Below are 9,826 nucleotides of genomic sequence, written 5' to 3'. Positions count from 1 at the left end.
GCTCACGGGGCTTCTTAAAAGAAATAAAGTATTATTCCTATGTACACAATTTTATTCTCATTGATTCTTGGGTCAGAATTAGTGAACCTCTTTTGAGTTTTGTTTGACTGATTTGACATTACTCACTATTTGAATTGACTTCTTTGGATATCCAAGTCAGATTTTTTTGAAATTTCTGAAAACAGCTCAGACCAAATTATTGCTATTTATATGATCCCTCTCTCTCGTTCAAAGCACAAATTATTTCTATATGATCCCTCTCTCTCGTTCTCTCTATTTTCACTCATTGTTATTCAAAGCATAAGTCATTGTCCTGAATGAGATAAGCTGATAACAAAATACCTAACAAAATACTAGCCGTAGTCCTAGCTGAAACGAGAGGTATGCATTAAGTGTCGTATACTGTACTTGATCATTTGGGAGCTCTCAAGCATCCCACATACGAAAGCCATTGGTAATAATTGTATCCGACAAATTTGATGCGACGATCATATAATACAAGGACTAGACCAACACAAATGTATCTATAATAAATTATACAAATATGGACATGGTGGCCAAAGAATATTTTTGAGCGGTTTTGAACGGTCCAGATACAGTGATTTTGTACCTATCTTAAAAAATAGTAAAAAATTTGCAAAAATTATAAAATTCCATCCCCAAGCATATTTTAGTATATAAATGATGTTGAACGGTTCGGATCGACAATTTAGACTTTGAAAACGAAGATATACAATATGAGGTATGAAAGGCATGAGACATTGGAACCCTTATATTAATAAATTTAAATTTCCAAAAAATGTAAAAAAATTCTGAAAAAATAGTAAATTTTTTTCAAAAAATGTAAAATTCGGTCTCCACATCATATTATAAGCTCTCTTATATTCTAGATGCCATTATTCATTGGGTTTTACTCTTAACTGTTCAATTATAAATGATGATTATTAAGAATTTTTTTTTTGTGTGAAATTGTTTGGTGGTGGCTACCAAATTTATAATAATTAAATTTGTTTACAACATCATTATTCAACCTCTAAAAACTAAAAACTAAGAACTCAGTAATAAAAAAAAATATTCAGAAGTAAACTCTACCCGTAAACATTATATTTAATAGATTGTCAATTTAGTTTTTGATGTATGCCGACAACATGAACAAACAAGAATATGTTTCAACAGAACCCGAGTACTTTATGAATGGTGTAGGTGTGATTGACATTTTATACGTAACAAATAATTTCTAATTTGTAATTAATCTCATCACATAAGTGTTATTTTTTAGGGTGTAAACAGAGCGAATTCAGAGTGGATACGCTAATATTAAATTTGTATCCATCTTTCAATTAATAGATACGAATTAGTATGAATATAGATAGTAAATAAATGTCAAAATTTAAAATCAAATTTGTCTTGAACGATTTGAATCGACAATTTAAACTTTGAATATGAAGAAAATGAAGATATAAAATATGAGATATGATGAGGTATAAAAAAATGAGGCATTGGAACCCTTATAAGTTTTTTATATTATTTTGAAAATTTCATCTAAATTTTAGTTTATATTTAAAATAAATTATGTAATACTAGTATCGTACCCGTACGTTGCAACGGAAACATATTATAAAATGAAGCAGATTAAGAGTTTGATTTATAATTTGAATTTCAAACTTTGATGCAACTAAAGAGATTTGATTAAAAAAAAAAGACAAATAACTTGTATAAATATATACATCCCATAAACAAAAGTCAAAAGGACAAAATATTTTAGTGAAATTAAATTCGTATTAAGAACCCCTCAGAATGTTGCGGTTGATGGCTGATATCTCAACTAAGAGGACTACTGTCGTCTTTATCCCGAGTCGATGAAGCGCCACCTCACCACCGCTGATCCCGGTGAAAAGGGACAACACTCTGATGTCTTTTGGTACAGTTCTTGAAGTATTGACAACTGGTACGCAACCGTATCAACCTGAAAAAGAGTTTTCCAAAGACCTGCACCGTTCGGTATGGCTGACACCACGGGTATGGTCTTGTGGAAACCCTAACAAGAACTCCACTTCATCAGGCTTGAGTGGAGCAACTTGGTTATGACCAACCCATATCAAGTTCCATTTTTTACACTTACACAGGATCCACCTTATAACTTCTGGTGGTGGCGGGTCGGGCGATGAACCAAGCCTCGATCGAATCCTCTCAGTCAATTGTGCACTGCCAATTCATGTCTGAAGGTAGTTGAACTGGGTGCGGATGTTCCATAGGGGCCAGTGTCCACATGCCGAAGGGAAAGCCTCCAAAATCATCGTCGGTGGTGTCGGTTCCAAAGGAAACCGATTTGCAATCGGAATGATATGGATATATCCCTTATTTCTATAACAAGCTGAGAAGTACTTGGAGTCTATGTACTCAAGTGGAATGCCATAAAGGAATCGAGAAATGGTTTGCCACACGCCCTTCGAAGTAAGAGCAACGTTTTCATAGAAGAAGTAAGGTGGGCCCTGTGCTTCTTTAGGTGTGGAATGGGGATCTGGGGCCCTTTCATTGGCAGCCTGTCAAGTACGACCCATTTGTGCATATACGACCTGTCAAAAACTCAGAAAAGAAGAAAGATGGTGATAAATACGAACAAAAAACCAACTTGAGTGCTCTCCTGAGAGCCCATCCCGGTGATGCCTGTTACTCCCTACCAAATTATTACACGGACTCCCTCCGATTACTAAGTCGATTCCTCCATATCGTGCAATAAACCTTGTCAGAATTGCATCTGTTACACGTGTTACATCGTCGATTTCTTTGAGCTCTCCCTCTTGTCTCATCTGGTCCCACCAACCCCTCAGAATGTTGCGGTTGATGGCTGATATCTCAATTGAGAGGACCGCTACCATCTTTATCCCGAGTCGATGAAGCGCCACCTCAGCACCGCCAATCCCGATGAAAAGAGACAACACTCTATCTGATGTCTTTTGTGTATAGTTCTTTAAGTACTTACAACTGGTGCATAATCGTATCAACCTGAAAAGAGTTCCCCAAAGACTTGTACCGTTCGTTACGGCTAAACAAGGTACATGTGAACATTATTTATTGAAGTAAATTGAAAAGATAGCTTTGCTTAGGGAATTTGCTTTCTGCTCCTATATGGCTATAATCCTAGTATTTCTTAAAACCATAGAAATAATCTAATCAGTTTTTCGGATACACGAGGTAATTCAAATTTTGAGTCTGAATTAAGACTATCTGATCATAATTCGAATCAATCTGATCCGAGATGGTCTCAATCCAAAATAAAAATTTGAGTTACCTAAGGTGATGTGAATTATGTTATTTTGAGGGACCGATTTTGAAAAACAATTTTTTAAGAATTTGGATTTGCATTTCTTGACTATTCTTTACATAAAATGACAAAATAATCTTTTGCAAAAGAAAAATTGAGAGCCAACCGCTCTACTAATTAAATCCCTAGAAATTTCGTAATATTTACTCTGAATTTCTTCCGATTTACTATTGCGGATCTTCTGTAACGCATACTCTGTAATTCAAGTGTAACCGGTAACATAATTGCAGGAAGCCAGCAACGGGTCATACGCTGAGCAGCATACTCCTCTGACCTCTCAATGCATGTAAAAGTCTCATATTTTAATGAATACTTTTTAACTACCCTTAAATTTTCCAAGATATTGATTTGATATTTGAACGCTTATTTATATGAGAAAAGGTTTTGGTCCACAACCTTCTGTCCACATTTTGTCCACAAAACCTTATCCACTATTGTTTAACCGTTTTTAATGGATCCTTCTCCACATTCCAACAAAAACTCAAATACGTGTATATAAACCTTCCTTTTCTGATACGTCTCTTTCTATTTCCTTTCGACCTCCGCTGTGTTTCTTTGAAACAAAATAAATGCAATAGCTAAGATCTCAAACCAAAAATAACAACTATTTCCTTCCTCTCATCTCTGATACACAAGTGAAAATTAAGATCGCGAGTCCATAATCTGTAAAATCTCTCTTCCTTCTTGGATCGCCGGTTCAACCGTACTGGATCAACAGCGACCCGCGATTGAGAACATCCGTACCAAATCGCGAGTTTAATCGTCTGGGCTATTCCAGGTAACCCTATTACGAACCCTAGATCTAATGGATTTTGTGCTCCTGTACGCTACTGAGCTCTGAATTGCACACCAGTTGGATCTGTTGATTTTTCTGTCGTTTTCCCGATGAAAATTAGAAATGGACGAAGTAGTTTTTCTCTTGGGGATGTGATTCAGTTTTTGTATGGCGGGGATGGCATGGATGCCGTGTGGATTGAGTCGCAGAAGCTGAATTCACTAAAGATGAAGAAATCAGCATTTAACAATGTTTATAAATATTAATTTAATGATGAAAACTGGAACCCCAGTTACATGCTTCCGGAACAAGTTCTTCAATGATGTTAATTACTCGATTAAAATACTAATTAATCTCTTCTTATTTAATAATGCTAGCTAGTTGCTGATTAATTGTCAATGATGTGCAAGTTCTTCAAGAGCCAGAGGCCTGAGTTTTTAGTTCACGTGCTGCAGGTATATATGTCACATTTTACATGATATCGCACGTTTGTTCGACATTTACCTTTTCTCATTCAGTTTTTTTTTTTTGCAATGTTGAATTTATTTAAGATTACTGTCTCGATCTTATTTTTTATACATGATCGCAATGGAACGTTCAGACTTCTGGATGTTTGAAAATTTGAATTACATTTTTTATAAAATTTATTATTTAAGTTACAGCATTGAATGATGAATTTCACAGGATTAGTGCTAGTCAAATGACACTTTTTATTTATGTTTGAAAATTGTAATTATTTTTTATTAGATTTTGTACATAAGTTACAGCTTTGAATTAGGAATTTTACAGTATTGGCGCAAGTCAGTTTTACATTATTGTTGATGTACTTTTTCAAATGTTATGTTGTAATTTCGTCTAATTTTATATTATCCGTATTTTACAGTATATATATATGTGAATTAGGTGATATATGTCACATTTAACAGGATATCGCACGTTTGTTCGACATTTACCTTCACTCATTCAGTTTTCTTTTGCAATGTGGAATTTATTTGAGATTACTAACTCGATCTCGTTTTTTATACATGATCGCAATGGAACGTTCAGCCTTCTGGATGTTTGAAAATTTGAATTACGTTTTTTATAAGTTTTCTTATTCAAGTGACAGTATTAACTGATGAATTTTACAGGATTGGAGCAAGTCAAATGTCACTTTGTTTTTGTTTGAAAACTGTAATTAGTTTTTATTAGGTTTTGTACATAAGTTACAGCTTTGAATCATGAATTTTACAGTATCAGCGCAAGTCAGTTTTACAGTATATGACAGATTGAAATATTTCCATATTGTACTGTTAGTTTTGTGATGTTATGCATGTTGCAAATTGTTTTGAAAGTTTCTGGTTGTTTGAAAATTTAAATTACGTTTTTTATAAGATTTGTTACGTAAGTTACAGCATTAAATGATGAATTTCACAGGATTGGTGCTAGTCAAATGACACTTATGAACAGTTATATGGTTTTGAACAGATAAGATTATTCTTTTATTTGTTGGTGAACAAATGTTGTTGCTTGTGAACATAATCTGGTTGGTGAACAAGATTGTTTGTTTATGTTTTGGTGAACAGTGTGGTTGTGAATGTTTTATATATGGTGATGTTTAATGATGTATGTTGAATATTGCTATGTTTTATGTGTGTTTTATTGGTTTCATATTAAGATTTTGCAGTATTGAAATTTGTAGTGACATATGTTTATTTTACTGTTTAAAACTTTTAATTTTGCAGTATTGAAATTTGTAGTGACATATGTTTATTTCACTGTTTGAAACTTTTAATTTTGCAGTATTCAATTTTGCAGTGGACATATGATTTGACTTTTTACATCTTCTAATTTTGCAGTGTTGAAATTTATAGTGACATATGTTTATTTAACTGTTTACAACTTCTAATTTTACAGTATTGGAATTACAGTGCACATTTGAAGCAAAAAATTATAAAATATAAAAAAAAATTAAAAAATTATAATTTTGCCGGAAAAAAATATTTTTGAATATTTTCAAGGTTTATTTTGAAAAAAAATGCCAGTTGTAGATGTTGTTCCGGTTTTGAATGTTCTAGAAGTTTTTCTAAAATTGACATTAACCGCAAATAACTGCCATTAACTGTAAATAACTGCCATTATCTGTTAGTAAGTAAAGTACAGTTAGTTTGTCAAGTGGTCCCACATGAAGTACAGTTAGTTTGCCAAGTTGGCCAAATTGTAAACGGTTCATGAAAAGTACAGTTAGTTTTTTATAAGATGTGCTGTACAAGTTACAGCATTGAATTAGTAATTTTACAGGATTGGCGCAGGTCAAATGACAATTTTTCTGTGGACAAATGGTGGACAAATGGCTGTGGACAATTAGACGCTTCCTATTTATATATTATACAGTTATACTATGAGAATGTAGTTAATATGTTTTTTCAAGATATTTCTGAAAATGTTATGATTGAAACGATCGAGTCTAATGTTAATATGTTCTGTGAACTCAATTTAATTTTTTTTTTTTTACTTCCTTCGTTTTAATTTCTAAAAATATGACTCATCTTGTAGGTATCACTGAAGAAATATATATGTGTCAATTTTTTTTCTGAATTTTTTGAATTTCAAAATTATAAATAAATTCATGCTTATTTGAAGGAAAAATATATTTGTTATTTTTCACATACAGGAATTATTTGTTGTGTCGAATAGGCGATTTACAAAAGATTGCAAATATATCTTATTTCATTCGCAAATTTTAGTATCTTGTCCTAATTTAATTTTCTTAACGGCTTAATATATATTTCTACAATTTATTACAATTTTACTGAATTAGTTAGCTGCAAATTTTCTATTTTCTTTGTATTTTTCAGTTGTTTAATTCTGCGTTGCTTTGTAAGTGGTCTACGGTTCTTCGGTTCTCCTAAAATAGTTCCCAATTTATTTGTTTCGGATCTTCCATAACTCAAACTCAGCAACTACTAATGTAACGGATTAAAATTATTGCAGCAAAGCAACAAGTATAAATTGATTTGTTACGCGTTGAAAGCAAACATGGAAACACAAATGAATGCACGCACTCCAGTTTTCAATGATTAATGCTACGCAGGACATTCTGTTGCTAAAAACTCTATAAATTTGTGTAGAAGGCTGTAATAAGTTAATTTCACGGCGATAACATAAAGGTTATACGCTGAGCGACACACTCCATAAAAATTCTCCACTATTTGACTTGGTCAACAGCTGACTCTTTAACTTCATCTGATTCTAGAAATAAAATGAACGAAGATGACAGTGAATTTTTTATTCCAACTATAACATTTAACAGTTTAAACACAATAATTTGTTGAAGATTATTCTTTTGTGCTATTATTTTTTTTAAAAGAAAAATTAATGTTTTGAACATGAAGACCTCTCATACAATCAACAATTTAAAATGTAGTTTTATTCATATATGCAAAGCATATTGCATATATAAATTTTAATGTAGACTTATATATGCATACTAAAAAATAAAATAAAATAAAATAGAGCATAATAACTCATAAATTTTGAGGTTTCCTACGTATCTTTTCTTTTTCATTTTATGTGGACTTATACATTGTCAAGCGGAGGATCCGTATAATTCATTTTTTTTAGTCCCACATCTACAGAATAAATAAAAGGAACCGATTGAGAGTCTATACAAAAAGCTAGAGACAAATGAAAAAAAAATCATTTTAACTAGACTGTCTACATATAAGTAATTGAAATTTAATTTCGGATCCGTATTTCTATTAATAAAATTATTTTATCCTATTTGGATCTATTTTTTTTTACTTAATTTAAAAAAAAAAAAAAATTGTGAAGCCCATTTCATTAGTGAAACAGTTTAATTACAGCACCAAATTCAGTCAGATGGCTAAAAAGAGTTTAGAGCTCAGTAGCATGAAGGAAAACACAACCATTAACCTACACAGTAGCCAACTTTTAGTTATGGCAAGAGGCCAAAAGTACTTTAAAAACGTTACACGTAAATCCCGAAATTTTTAAATATACCATCATCCCAAAAAAAATAAACCCAAACACCCCGATTTTGAAAATTTTCTAATTTTGACATGACCGCATCGCTCAGATGCGGCCACTTTTCTGCGGGCCGCATCTAGGGGAAGCGGCCCATTTTTTTTTTTTTGTTTTTTTCTCATGTGACTTTGAACTGAAAACAGGGTGGCCGCTCCCTCGGGATGCGACCCTGCCGCATCGCCTAGAAGCGGCCCGAAATAAGGTGGCCGCTTCCTCGGGATGCGGCCGTGTCAAAATTCGAAAATTTTCAAAAAAATAGTGTTTGGGTTTATTTTTTTTGAGATGATGGTATATTTAAAAATTTCGGACGTAAACCACATAATAAAGGGTTGAGGACTATATTAACTACAAAAAAATCCTTGTGTTTGCTTCATTCAAATAGAAGTCAAGCACTGGGTGCCAGAGGAGGCCCCCTCTCTAGTTCTTCAGGTTCTACATAAGGCACCAGTTCCATTTTTTTTTTTACTTAATAAATTAATAAATATTTTGATTGAGAGCATAAAGTCTTACGCGGTCTGTATGCATGGACATATGTGATCCATGCGCTTGTATTTAAAAACATACATACAATTTTTCAAAAGATAATCGCTTTACAAATCTAAATTTAGATTTATTAAAGGTTAAACTAATTGATTATCTCTAGGAAATTCGAAAGATTGTTCGGCATGCAAGATAATAAATATAAAAAAATTGAATAATATTTGTATTATATTTAATTTTTTCGTTTTAATTTTATTTAAACTACTTTGAATTTGATAAATTATATAGAAAATATGTTATTTATTTCATATTATTTTCGTGAAAATTACGAACTTTTTTTTGGTTTCCGTAAAAAAATTATTTTTATTATATTTTTGCGAAAATTACGAAATTTCAACCTCCAAATATTTTATTAACTGTCGCTGACAAACGGTCTGATTTGAGTGATGAAACGGTAAAACGGTCAACCTCGTTCAATATTTCTCTGAAAAAGACTTGCTCATAATTTTCATTTAAAAAAGTTTAGGACAAAACCAATCAAAGTGGCTGCAGTTCAGAAATTATTAGGCACCTATTTGCCAATTTCATTTGCATTTCAACCTTGTTCTGATTCTTAACAATAATACAATATTTAAAATACAAAGCAGTTACAGGATAATCAAACTCCATTATATGTTAAAAAAACAAATGATCAAACCTGTTCTTGTGAGCCATTGCCAGCAATTACTGGTAAATAGTAAAATAACAGGGGCTAAGGTTATATCTAGTGTTAATAGTAAAATAACCGGACAACAGGTTACAAGAAAACATTCAATTAAATATATCGATCTAAATATATATTACAAATTGTAAGATTTTTTATGTTGATAAAAACAATTTAAAGTCTGAAATTAATGTCAAGTTAAACGGTTTGAAATGCTAAAAAAGCCCAAATCAACATTCAGAGTTTTGTTTTCAAGGTAATTAGTGGCATTTAGCCCCCCTAACGATTGTATTAAAGAGTCAAAATAATTACAAGCACATTCAGAGTTATAGGATCATATATGGCGACTCCAATTAATTCAAGATTAATGGGGAATTCAGGCACAAAGTTTTAACTCATATTGAAGGGTTTTGTTTTATAATTGATAATGTTTTCAAACTATTTCAATATTAAAAATGAGGTCGATCAGTGCATTAATTTGTTAAGTTACAGGTCCAATTAATATTAAAATGTGGGG

General features: G+C 32.0%; 1 pseudogene; it reads right to left on the bottom strand.

The window, feature by feature from the left end:
- Window positions 1–1,781: 1,781 nt before the first annotated feature.
- On the bottom strand, window positions 1,782–2,879 carry LOC144543925 (DNA (cytosine-5)-methyltransferase DRM2 pseudogene; annotated as a pseudogene).
- Window positions 2,880–9,826: the final 6,947 nt, after the last annotated feature.

The sequence above is a fragment of the Carex rostrata genome, chromosome 25 (assembly GCF_964058835.1).
Source record: "Carex rostrata chromosome 25, lpCarRost1.2, whole genome shotgun sequence".
Classification (NCBI taxonomy): domain Eukaryota; kingdom Viridiplantae; phylum Streptophyta; class Magnoliopsida; order Poales; family Cyperaceae; genus Carex; species Carex rostrata.
This window is presented reverse-complemented; position numbering and strand designations above follow the sequence as displayed.